Source organism: Triticum dicoccoides, chromosome 6A (genome assembly GCF_002162155.2).
Source record: "Triticum dicoccoides isolate Atlit2015 ecotype Zavitan chromosome 6A, WEW_v2.0, whole genome shotgun sequence".
NCBI lineage: Eukaryota > Viridiplantae > Streptophyta > Magnoliopsida > Poales > Poaceae > Triticum > Triticum dicoccoides.
In genome coordinates, this window is record NC_041390.1 from 135633212 (window position 1) to 135646181 (window position 12970).

General features: G+C 42.6%; 1 protein-coding gene across 1 annotated transcript in view; it reads left to right on the top strand.

The window, feature by feature from the left end:
- Nucleotides 1-12632: 12632 nt before the first annotated feature.
- LOC119316269 (protein RRC1-like) overlaps nucleotides 12633-12970 on the top strand; it is an 8900-nt gene continuing 8562 nt past the window's right edge. The window contains exon 1 of the mRNA XM_037590577.1: nucleotides 12633-12808. The gene's annotated coding sequence lies outside the window, so the exon portion shown is untranslated. The remainder of the gene's footprint in view (nucleotides 12809-12970) is intronic.

Below are 12970 nucleotides of genomic sequence, written 5' to 3' on the forward strand. Positions count from 1 at the left end.
AGCGGTGCTTAGGCGAAGCCTTGCGACGGTAGTACATCAAGATCGTCACCATGCCGTCATGCTGACGGAACTCTTCCCCGACACTTTGCTGGATCATAGTCCGGGGATCATCATCGAGCTGAACGTGTGCTAGAACTCGGAGGTGCCGTAGTTTCGGTGCTTGATCGGTCGGGCCGTGAAGACGTACGACTACATCAACCACGTTGTGCTAACGCTTCCATTGTCGATCTACAAGGGTACGTAGATCACACTCTCCTCTCTCGTTGCTATGCATCACCATGATCTTGCGTGTGCGTAGGAATTTTTTTGAAATTACTACGTTACCCGACAGTGGCATCCGAGCCTAGGTTTTATATGTTGATGTTATATGCACGAGTAGAACACAAGTGAGCTGTGGGCGATATAAGTCATACTGCTTACCATCATGTCATACTTTGGTTCGGCGGTATTGTTGGACGAAGCGGCCCGGACCAACATTACGTGTACGCTTACGCGAGACCGGTTCTCCCGACGTGCTTTGCACAAAGGTGGCTAGCGGGTGACAGTTTCTCCAACTTTAGTTGAACCATGTGTGGCTACGCTCGGTCCTTGCGAAGGTTAAAACAGCACCAACTTGACAAACTATCGTTGTGGTTTTGATGCGTAAGTAAGATTGGTTCTTGCTTAAGCCCGTAGCAGCCACGTAAAACTTGCAACAACAAAGTAGAGGACGTCTAACTTGTTTTTGCAGGGCATGTTGTGATGTGATATGGTCAAGACATGATGCTAAATTTTATTGTATGAGATGATCATGTTTTGTAACCGAGTTATCGGCAACTAGCAGGAGCCATATGGTTGTCGCTTTATTGTATGCAATGCAATCGCGTTGTAATGCTTTACTTTATCACTAAGCGGTAGCGATAGTCGTGGAAGCATAAGGATGGCGAGACGACAACGATGCTACGATGGAGATCAAGGTGTCGCGCCGGTGACGATGGTGATCATGACGGTGCTTCGAAGATGGAGATCACAAGCACAAGATGATGATGGCCATATCATATCACTTATATTGATTGCATGTGATGTTTATCCTTTATGCATCTTATCTTGCTTTGATTGACGGTAGCATTATAAGATGATCTCTCACTAAATTATCAAGAAGTGTTCTCCCTGAGTATGCACCGTTGCGAAAGATCTTAGTGCTGAGACACCACGTGATGATCGGGTGTGATAGGCTCTACGTTCAAATACAACGGGTGCAAGACAGTTGCACACACGGAATACTCAGGTTATACTTGACGAGCCAAGCATATACAGATATGACCTCGGAACACGGAGACTGAAAGGTCGAGCGTGAATCATATAGCAGATATGATCAACATAGCGATGTTCACCAATGAAACTACTCCATCTCACGTGATGATCGGACATGGTTTAGTTGATTTGGATCACGTAATCACTTAGAGGATTAGAGGGATGTCTATCTAAGTGGGAGTTCTTAAGTAATATGATTAATTGAACCTAAATTTATCATGAACTTAGTACCTGATAGTATCTTGCTTATTTATGTTTGATTGTAGATAGATGGCCCGTGTTGTTGTTCCGTTGAATTTTAATGCGTTCCTTGAGAAAGCAAAGTTGAAAGATGATGGTAGCAATTACACGGACTGGGTCCGTAACTTGAGGATTATCCTCATTGCTGCACAGAAGAATTACGTCCTGGAAGCACCGCTGGGTGCCAGGCCTGCTGCTGGAGCAACACCAGATGTTATGAACGTCTGGCAGAGCAAAGCTGATGACTACTCGATAGTTCAGTGTGCCATGCTTTACGGCTTAGAATCGGGACTTCAACGACGTTTTGAACGTCATGGAGCATATGAGATGTTCCAGGAGTTGAAGTTAATATTTCAAGCAAATGCCCGGATTGAGAGATATGAAGTCTCCAATAAGTTCTATAGCTGCAAGATGGAGGAGAACAGTTCTGTCAGTGAGCATATACTCAAAATGTCTGGGTATAATAATCACTTGATTCAATTGGGAATTAATCTTCCAGATGATTGTGTCATTGACAGAATTCTCCAATCACTGCCACCAAGCTACAAAAGCTTCGTGATGAACTATAATATGCAAGGGATGAATAAAACTATTCCCGAGCTCTTCGCAATGCTGAAAGCTGCGGAGGTAGAAATCAAGAAGGAGCATCAAGTGTTGATGGTCAACAAGACCACTAGTTTCAAGAAAAAGGGCAAAGGGAAGAAGAAGGGGAACTTCAAAAAGAACAGCAAGCAAGTTGCTGCTCAAGAGAAGAAACCCAAACCTGGACCTAAGCCTGAAACTGAGTGCTTCTACTGCAAGCAGACTGGTCACTGGAAGCGGAACTGCCTCAAGTATTTGGCAGATAAGAAGGATGGCAAGGTGAACAAAGGTATATGTGATATACATGTTATTGATGTGTACCTTACTAATGCTTGCAGTAGCACCTGGGTATTTGATACTGGTTCTGTTGCTAATATTTGCAACTCGAAACAGGGACTACGGATTAAGCTAAGATTGGCTAAGGACGAGGTGACGATGCGCGTGGGAAACGGTTCCAAAGTCGATGTGATCGCAGTCAGCACGCTACCTCTACATCTACCTTCGGGATTAATATTAGACCTAAATAATTGTTATTTGGTGCCAGCGTTAAGCATGAACATTATATCTGGATCTTGTTTGATGCGAGACGGTTATTCATTTAAATCAGAGAATAATGGTTGTTCTATTTACATGAGTAATATCTTTTATGGTCATGCACCCTTAAAGAGTGGTCTATTCTTATTAAATCTCGATAGTAGTGACACACATATTCATAGTGTTGAAACCAAAAGATGCAGAGTTGATAATGATAGTGCAACTTATTTGTGGCACTGCCGTTTAGGTCATATCGGTATAAAGCGCATGAAGAAGCTCCATACTGATGGGCTTTTGGAACCACTTGATTATGAATCACTTGGTACTTGCGAACCGTGCCTTATGGGTAAGATGACAAAAACACCGTTCTCCGGTACTATGGAGAGAGCAACAGATTTGTTAGAAATCATACATACAGATGTATGTGGTCCAATGAATGTTGAGGCTCGTGGCGGATATCGTTATTTTCTCACCTTCACAGATGACTTAAGCAGATATGGGTATATCTACTTAGTGAAACACAAGTCTGAAACGTTTGAAAAGTTCAAAGAATTTCAGAGTGAAGTTGAAAATCATCGTAACAAGAAAATAAAATTCCTACGATCTGATCATGGAGGAGAATATTTGAGTTACGAGTTTGGTGTACATTTGAAACAATGTGGAATAGTTTCGCAACTCACGCCACCCGGAACACCACAGCATAATGGTGTGCCCGAACGTCGTAATCGCACTTTACTAGATATGGTACGATCTATGATGTCTCTTACTGATTTACCGCTATCGTTTTGGGGATATGCTCTAGAGACGGCTGCATTCACGTTAAATAGGGCACCATCAAAATTCGTTGAGACGACGCCTTATGAACTGTGGTTTGGCAAGAAACCAAAGTTGTCGTTTCTGAAAGTTTGGGGCTGCGATGCTTATGTGAAAAAGCTTCAACCTGATAAGCTCGAACCCAAATCAGAGAAACGTGTCTTCATAGGATATCCAAAAGAAACTATTGGATACACCTTCTATCACAGATCCGAAGGCAAGACTTTTGTTGCTAAATTCAGAAACTTTCTGGAGAAGGAGTTTCTCTCGAAAGAAGTGAGTGGGAGGAAAGTAGAACTTGACGAGGTAACTGTACCTACTCCCTTATTGGAAAGTAGTACATCACAGAAACCTATTTCTGTGACACCTACACCAATTAGTGAAGAAGCTAATGATAATGATCATGAAACTTCAGAACAAGATACTACTGAACCTCGTAGATCAACCAGAGTGAGATCTGCGCCAGAGTGGTACAGTAATCCTGTTCTGGAAGTCATGCTACTAGATCATGATGAACCTAGGAACTATGAAGAAGCGATGGTGAGCCCAGATTCCGCAAAATGGCTTGAAGCCATGAAATCTGAGATGGGATCCATGTATGAGAACAAAGTATGGACTTTGGTTGACTTGCCCAATGATCGGCAAGCAATTGAGAATAAATGGATCTTCAAGAAGAAGACCGATGCTGACGGTAATATTAATGTCTACAAAGCTCGACTTGTCGCAAAAGGTTTTCGACAAGTTCAAGGGATTGACTACGATGAGACCTTCTCACCCGTAGCGATGCTTAAGTCTGTCCGAATTATGTTAGCAATTGCCGCATTTTATGATTATGAAATTTGGCAGATGGATGTCAAAACTGCATTCCTGAATGGATTTCTGGAAGAAGAGTTGTATATGATGCAACCAGAAGGTTTTGTCGATCCAAAGGGAGCTAACAAAGTGTGCAAGCTCCAGCGATCCATTTATGGACTGGTGCAAGCCTCTCGGAGTTGGAATAAACGCTTTGATAGTGTGATCAAAGCATTTGGTTTTATATAGACTTTTGGAGAAGCCTGTATTTACAAGAAAGTGAGTGGGAGCTCTGTAGCATTTCTGATATTATATGTGGATGACATATTACTAATTGGAAATGATATAGAATTTCTGGATAGCATAAAGGGATACTTGAATAAGAGTTTTTCAATGAAAGACCTCGATGAAGCTGCTTACATATTAGGCATTAAGATCTATAGAGATAGATCAAGACGCTTAATTGGACTTTCACAAAGCACATACCTTGACAAAGTTTTGAAGAAGTTCAAAATGGATCAAGCAAAGAAAGGGTTCTTGCCTGTGTTACAAGGTGTGAAGTTGAGTCAGACTCAATGCCCGACCACTGCAGAAGATAGAGAGAAAATGAAAGATGTTCCCTATGCTTCAGCCATAGGCTTTATCATGTATGCAATGCTGTGTACCAGACCTGATGTGTGCCTTGTTATAAGTCTAGCAGGGAGGTACCAAAGTAATCCAGGAGTGGATCACTGGACAGCGGTCAAGAACATCCTGAAATACCTGAAAGGACTAAGGATATGTTTCTCGTTAATGGAGGTGACAAAGAGCTAATTGTAAATGGTTACGTCGATGCAAGCTTTGACACTGATCTGGACGATTCTAAATCGCAAACCGGATACGTGTTTACATTAAACGGTGGAGCTGTCAGTTGGTGCAGTTCTAAACAAAGCGTCGTGGCGGGATCTACGTGTGAAGCAGAATACATAGCTGCTTCGGAAGTAGCAAATGAAGGAGTCTAGATGAAGGAGTTCATGTCCGATCTAGGTGTCATACCTAGTGCATCGGGTCCAATGAAAATCTTTTGTGACAATACTGGTGCAATTGCCTTGGCAAAGGAATCCAGATTTCACAAGAGAACCAAGCACATCAAGAGACGCTTCAAATCCATCCGGGATCTAGTCCAGGTGGGAGACATAGAGATTTGCAAGATACATACGGATCTAAATGTTGCAGACCCGTTGACTAAGCCTCTTCCACGAGAAAAACATGATCAGCACCAAGGCTCCATGGGTGTTAGAATCATTACTGTGTAATCTAGATTATTGACTCTAGTGCAAGTGGGAGACTGAAGGAAATATGCCCTAGAGGTAATAATAAAGTTATTATTTATTTCCTTTCCTTATATCATGATAAATGTTTATTATTCATGCTAGAATTGTATTAACCGGAAACATAATACATGTGTGAATACATAGACAAACAGAGTGTCACTAGTATGCCTCTACTAGACTAGCTCGTTGATCAAATATGGTTATGTTTCCTAACCATAGACAAAGAGTTGTTATTTGATTAACGGGATCACATCATTAGGTGAATGATCTGATTGACATGACCCATTCCATTAGCTTAGCACCCGATCGTTTAGTATGTTGCTATTGCTTTCTTCATGACTTATACATGTTCCTATGAGTATGAGATTATGCAACTCCCGTTTGCCAGAGGAACACTTTGTGTGCTACCAAACGTCACAACGTAAATGGGTGATTATAAAGGTGCTCTACAGGTGTCTCCAAAGGTACATGTTGGGTTGGCGTATTTCGAGATTAGGATTTGTCACTCCGATTGTCGGAGAGGTATCTCTGGGCCCTCTCGGTAATGCACATCACATAAGCCTTGCAAGCATTGCAACTAATGAGTTAGTTGTGAGATAATGTATTACGGAACGAGTAGAGAGACTTGCCGGTAACGAGATTGAACTAGGTATTGAGATACCAACGATCGAATCTCGGGCAAGTAACATACCGACGACAAAGGGAACAACATATGTTGTTATGCGGTCTGAACGATAAAAGATCTTCGTAGAATATGTAGGAGCCAATATGAGCATCCATGTTCCGCTATTGGTTATTGACCGGAGACGTGTCTCGGTCATGTCTACATTGTTCTCGAACCCGTAGGGTCCGCACGCTTAAGGTTTTGATGACAGTTTTATTATGAGTTTATGCATTTTGATGTACCGAAGTTTGTTCGGAGTCCCGGATGTGATCACGGACATGACGAGGAGTCTCGAAATGGTCGAGACATAAAGATTGATATATTGGAAGCCTATATTTGGATATCGGAAGTGTTCCGGGTGAAATCGGGATTTTACCGGAGTCCCGGGAGGTTACCGGAACCCCCCCGGGAGGTATATGGGCCTTAGTGGGCTTTAGTGGAAGAGAGGAGAGGTGGCCAGGGCTGGGCCGCGCGCCCCTCCCCCCTAGTCCGAATAGGACAAGGAGAGGGGGCCGGCGCCCCCCTTCCTTCTCTCTCTCCTCTTTCCCCCTCCCGAATCCTATTCCAACTAGGAAAGGGGGGAATCCTACTCCCGGAGGGAGTAGGACTCCTCCTGGCGCGCCCTCTCCTGGCCGCCCCCCCCCCTTTGAACCTTTATATACGGAGGCAGGGAGCACCCCTAGACACACAAGTTGATCCACGTGATCATATTCTTAGCCATGTGCGGTGCCCCCTTCCACCATAGTCCTCGATAATATTGTAGCGGTGCTTTGGCGAAGCCCTGCGACGGTAGTACATCAAGATCGTCACCATGCCATCGTGCTGACGGAACTCTTCCCCGACACTTTGCTGGATCGGAGTCCGGGGATCGTCATCGAGCTGAACGTGTGCTAGAACTCGGAGGTGCCGTAGTTTCGGTGCTTGATCGGTCGGGCCGTGAAGACGTACGACTACATCAACCATGTTGTGCTAATGCTTCCGTTGTCGATCTACAAGGGTACGTAGATCACACTCTCCCCTCTCGTTGCTATGCATCACCATGATCTTGCGTGTGCGTAGGAATTTTTTTGAAATTACTATGTTACCCAACATCTTTCACCCATATATACCTACGTATCCTAAAACTTCCAGAAGAGACAATAGATCGGGAGTTCCGCCGCCAGAAGCCTCCGTAGCCACCAAAAACCAATCTAGACCCGTTCTGGCACCCTACCGAAGGGGGCAATCCCTCTCTGGTGGCCATCTTCATCATCCCGGTGCTCTGCATGACGAGGAGGGAGTAGTTCTCCCTCGGGGCTGAGGGTATGTACCAGTAGCTATGTGTTTGATCTCTCTCTCGTGTTCTTGAGTTGATACGATCTTGATGTATCGCGAGCTTTGCTATTATATTTGGATCCTATGATGTTTCTTCCCCCCTCTACTCTCTTAATTGAGTTTCCCTTCTGAAGTTATCTTATCGGATTGAGTCTTTATAGATTTGAGAACACTTGATGTATGTCTTGCCGTTCGTATCTGTGGTGACAATGGGATACCACGTGATTCACTTGATGTATGTTTTGGTGATCAACTTGCGAGTTCCGCCCATGAACCTATGCATAGGGGTTGGTACACATTTTCGTCGTGATTCTCCGGTAGAACTTTGGGGCACTCTTTGAGGTCCTTTGTGTTGGTTGAATAGATGAATCTGAGATTGTGTGATGCATATCGTATAATCATACCCACGGATACTTGAGGTGACATTGGAGTATCTAGGTGACATTAGGGTTTTGGTTGATTTGGGTCTTAAGGTGTTATTCTAGTACGAACTCTAGGGCTGTTTGTGACACTTATAGGAATAGCCCAACAGATTGATTGGAAAGAATAACTTTGAGGTGGTTTCGTACCCTACCATAATCTCTTCATTCGTCTCCGCTATTAGTGACTTTGGAGTGACTCTTTGTTGCATGTTGAGGGATAGTTATGTGATCCAATTATGTTAGTATTGTTGAGGGAACTTACACTAGCGAAAGTATGAACCCTAGGCCTTGTTTCCTAGCATTGCAATACCGTTTACGCTCACTTTTATCATTAGTTACCTTGCTGTTTTTATATTTTCAGATTACAAAAACTATTATCTACTATCCATATACCACTTGTATCACCATCTCTTCGCCGAACTAGTGCACCTATACAATTTACCATTGTATTGGGTGTGTTGGGGACACAAGAGACTCTTCGTTATTTGGTTGCAGGGTTGCTTGAGAGAGACCATCTTCATCCTATGCCTCCTACGGATTGATAAACCTTAGGTCATCCACTTGAGGGAAATTTGCTACTGTCCTACAAACATCTGCACTTGGAGGCCCAACAACGTCTACAAGAAGAAGGTTGTGTAGTAGACATCATATCCCTTTTCGCCTCTTGCAGGAAAACAAACAGGAACTATGCAAAAAGATACTGAGCCTGGAGCAGGAGATCGAGGACCTAAGGGACCAAAATTGTATACTCAAGCGCAAATTAAGGAAGAAACCTACGCCATCAACCAAATCACCACCGTCTCCACCAACAAAGAAGAATTGAGTATCTGGTATGGGCACCCCCCTTGGCAACTGCCAAGCTTGGGGGAGTGCCCCGGTATCGTATCACCATCACTTTTATCTTTACCGTTTTTCTTAGTTCGATCCTTTTGGTAAAATCTTGATCTAGTAGAATAAAAGTTCTTAGTATGATCTAGTTGCAAGTTTTGCTTTATTATCCTTCTGTGTAATCGAGTCCGTGAGCTATATATAATAAAGATTAGTTTGAGTCAAGGGCTTGATTATTTTGCCATGATCCTAAGTGAATAAAATAAAAGAGAAAGAAATAAAAAGAAACAAAGAGATCATATGGATCTTAGAGTAATGAGCTCACATAGAAAAGTATGATGAATAAAAGTTGTTGAGAGTTGACAAACATAGTTTTGGTCATCGTTGCAATTAATAGGAAGTAATAAAGAAAGGAAGGTATTCACATATAGATATACTATCTTGGACATCTTTTATGATTGTGAGCACTCATTAAAATATGACATGCTAAAGAGTTGACGTTGGACAAGGAAGACAACGTAATGGGTTATGTTTTCTTACATCTGAGATAAATTTTATTGTCTTGGATCCTCAAACATGTTAAGCTTGCCTTTCCCCCTCATGCTAGCCAAATTTATTGCACCAAGTAGAGATACTACTTGTGCTTCCAAATACCCTTAAACCAGTCTTTCCATGAGAGTCCACCACACCTACCTATGGATTGAGTAAGATCCTCCAATTAAGTTTTCATCGGTGCAAGCAATAAAAATTGCTCTCTAAATATGTATGACTTATTAGTGTGGGAGAAAATAAGCTTTATACGATCGTGTGATATGGAAGAAATAAAAGCGACATACTGCATAATAAAGGTCCATATCACAAGTGGCAATATAAAGTGATGTTCTTTCGCATTAAGATTTTGTGCATCCAACCATAAAAGCGCATGACAACCTCTGCTTCCCTCTGCGAAGGGTCTATCTTTTACTTTTATCTCCTACCTTGCATAAGAGTCATGGTGATCTTCACCCTTCCTTTTTACATTTTATCCTTTGGCAAGCATAGTATGTTGGAAAGATCCTGGTATATATGGCTAATTGGATGTGAGTGTTCATGAACTATTATTGTTGACATTACCCTTGAGGTAAAACGTTGGGAGGCAAAACTATAAGCCCCTATCTTTCTCTGTGTCCGATTAAAACTCCATACCCATAAGTATTGCGTGAGTGTCAGCAATTGTGAAAGACTATATGATAGTTGAGTATGTGGACTTGCTGAAAAGCTCTTATATGTTGACTCTTTCCTATGTTATGATAAATTGCAATTGCTCCAATGACTGAGATTATAGTTTGTTAGTTTTCAATGAAGTTTACGATTCATACTTGAAGTTGTCATTGAATTATTACTCTAGCATAAGAAATCATATGACAAGAATTATATAAGTTGTTGTTCTAAGAATGATCATGATGCCCTCATGTCCGTATTTTATTCTTATCGACACCTCTATCTCTAAACATGTGGACATATTTTTTGATTTCGGCTTTTCGCTTGAGGACAAGCGAGGTCTAAGCTTGGGGGAGTTGATACGTCTATTTTGCATCATGCTTTTATATCGATATTTATTACATTATGGGCTGTTATTACACATTATGTCACAATACTTATGCCTATTCTCTCTTATTTTACAAGGTTTACATAAAGAGGGAGAATGCCGGCAGCAGGGATTCTGGGCTGGAAAACGAGCAAATATTAGAGACCTATTCTGCACAGTTCCAAAAGTCTTGAAACTCCACGGAAGACGTTTTTCAAATATATAAAAAATACTGAGAGCAAGAACTTCACCAGGGGGCCACACCTTGCCCACGAGGGTGGGGGCGCGCGCCCTACCCCCTGGGCACGCCCCCTACCTCGTGGGCCCCCTGGTGGCCCTCCGGTGACCATGTTCTGCTATATGAAGTCTTTCGATGCGAAAAAAATAAGAAGCCATCTTCTCGAACGAAACTCTGCCGCCACGAGACGGAACCTTGGCGGAACCAATCTAGGGCTTTGGCGGAGCTGTTCTGTCAGGAAAACTTCCCTCCCGGAGGGGGAAATCATCATCACCAACGCTCCTCTCATCGGGAGAGGGCAATCTCCATCAACATCTTCATCAGCACCATCTCCTCTCAAAACCCTAGTTCATCTCTTGTATCCAATTCTTGCCTCCAAGACCGAGATTGGTGCTAGTAGGTTGCTAGTAGTGTTAATTACTCCTTATAGTTGATGCTAGTTGGTTTAATTGGTGAAAGATCATATGTTCAGATCCTATATGCATATTAATACCCCTCTGATTATGAACATGTTTATGCTTTGTGAGTAGTTACTTTTGTTCCTAAGGACATGGAAGAAGTCTTGCTATTAGTAGTCATGTGAATTTGGTATTCGTTCGATATTTTGATGAGATGTATGTTGTCTCTCCTCTAGTGGTGTTATGTGAACGTCGACTACATGACACTTCACCATTGTTTGGGCCTAGAGGAATGCATTAGGGAGTAATAAGTAGATGATGGGTTGCTAGAGTGACAGAAGGTTAAACCCTAGTTTATGCGTTGCTTCGTAAGGGGCTGATTTGGATCCATATGTTTTATGCTATGGTTAGGTTTACCTTAATACTTTTGTTGTAGTTGCGGATGCTTGCAAGAGAGGTTAATCATAAATGAGATGCTTGTCCAAGTAAGGGCAGTACCCAAGCACCTGCCCACCCACATACCAAATTATCAAAGTACCGAACGCGAATCATATGAGCATGATGAAAACTAGCTTGACGATATTCCGATGTGTCCTCGGGAGCGCTTTTCTGTATACAAGAGTTTATCCAGGCTTGTCCTTTGCTACAAAAAGGATTGAGCCACCTTGCTGCACTTTATTTACTTTTGTTACTTGTTGCTCATTACAAATTATCCTATCACAAAACTATCTGTTACCACTTATTTCAGTACTTGCAGAGAATACCTTGCTGAAAACCGCTTATCATTTCCTTCTGCTCCTCGTTGGGTTCGACACTCTTACTTATCGAAAGGACTACGATATATCCCCTATACTTGTGGGTCATCAGTCATGTTGGCATGAAGAGTGTGCTCCTACTGTTGACGGCACAACAAAAATGTCGCAAGTATTGTAAATTCTTTACTTTCTGGTCATCATATTTTTGAAATGCGAAAGCATAAATATGAATTAATGTTAATAGGGATTGTGAGATATAGGGATGAAGATATGATTTGTTTGAAACTGTTACAGGTATGCCAATGATGCACAATTACTTTCGCATCGAAGCAGTGCCCGCTGATCGATAAATGGTTAGATTGTAATTACTTTTACATAGGGTTGTTAAATAAGAACAACTTATTACACACAATTCAACTTCTTTAAAGCGAGTTGAAGAAGTAGGTTTTATTAGTAGAAAAAAGATTACAAGCTTTTGAAATACAATGAAATCTTCATAAAGTGGATATTTATGAGTTTCACAAGCAATTTAATTGGAAAATCTTATTATTCATCATGATAGGTAAACATTTAAATACTATATGAACTATGAGATTTATTTTATACTCGGTGCAACGTACGGGCATTTTTTGCCAGTATTAGTTTACAAGAGGGAATACATTTTAAGACGCACAAGTAGTAATATATTTTTTGGATTCTCAAACAAGGGTTTTCTTCGGATTTGGACATGTGGTTGGCCTCGGCCTATCTGCCCGTGTCCGTCCCTGACTGTATAGCCTGTAGGTGGTTGATCTGGAAACCGGCTCTTGATCGGACGGACGGTGTAGGTCCACACCTTGCTCCCGAGTCCCTGACCAATATATGCCTCCCAGCGGCCCCAATCCCCCCTACCGTGGCCGACTCCCGACTCAGGCGGTCGCCAAATCGTCTCTCCGCCGGCGCCGTAGAAGAAGCGCCCGAGATTCCTTTCCAGCCGAGCCGCGCCGCGCCGCCCACTGCCTTAGCGTGGAGTGGAGCGGACAGGAGATCCGTCCAGGCGAGTTCTTCTCTCGGTGGTACGGAAGCCCTAAACTATTTGCGCCTGGATACTTCTAGGAGTTCCTTGTTCGTTGCTGCGAGCAATCAAATGCATACCCTTATTACTTTCTGAGACGCTTGAATCTACCCAGTTAGCCGTCGATTTGACCCGGTTTGATCTAACATCAGCTTGTCCCCCC